Here is a 974-nt window from a genome sequence, read left to right on the forward strand (position 1 = left end):
TTTTAATGTAATATAATTTTCAAAGTCTTCGGGGTTGTGGGGAATATAGCACTTTTTCTAATGTCCTTTCCTTGAGAAAATTGGGAATTCTTCTAATTAATATATCTATATAATAATGCCAACGAGGGTGGAACTCTCTGTACCCATCTAAACTACGTCCACTTGGGATATTTCCACGTGGAATTCGGATAAGGCTATTTAAATTTTATTTATATTTATCCTTTTTTTCAATTAAAACTATTTATCTCTAAACCAAGAGAGAATAAGTCTCAAAATATAAAATATAATTGTATATTTTTTTTTAGTTTTCATAATTTAAATAAATCTTAAATTCATATAAATTTTATTAAAATTGATTAAATAATAATTCTAATTCTCATACAAAACAAAATATTATATGAATATGTTAAAAATCATAAATAAAAAGTGTTACCAATATATATTATATATATATATTCATATAAAACAATTCAAACTTACTTCTAGCTGACGCTGTCCTCTAATTTTATCTTATGGGCTTTTCCTTAAAATTTTAAAATGTGTTTACAGGAGAACAAGTTTTTAGAATAGCTTGTTCTTCTCTCGAACCGATGTGGGATCTCACAATACACCTCTCTTGAGGGATTAACGCTCTCTGTTGGTTATCCGACTATGATTATATATATTTATTTATTTATTGGAAGAATTTATTAAATTAAAATCGAATGAAAAGACATTTAAAAATTGGGAAGAGGAAAGAGAACAAAAAGGGAGGAGGCAGAAGGGGCAGAAGGAAGAGCAGAGTTGGGAATTGGAATTTTGAAAATCCTAATGAAAAAAGGATTAAAAAAAAAAAGAAAAAAAAAAGAAAAAAGAAAGAGGGCGATGGGACATTGTTTTAGAGTTTCTGATTCTCTTCGGGATTGGGATTGGGATTGGGAATTAATTGTCTTTTTTTTTTTTTTTTTTTTTTTTTTTTTTTTTTTTTTTTTTTT

The sequence above is a fragment of the Cucurbita moschata genome, unplaced genomic scaffold (genome assembly GCF_002738365.1).
Source record: "Cucurbita moschata cultivar Rifu unplaced genomic scaffold, Cmos_1.0 Cmo_Scf00005, whole genome shotgun sequence".
Lineage (NCBI taxonomy): Eukaryota > Viridiplantae > Streptophyta > Magnoliopsida > Cucurbitales > Cucurbitaceae > Cucurbita > Cucurbita moschata.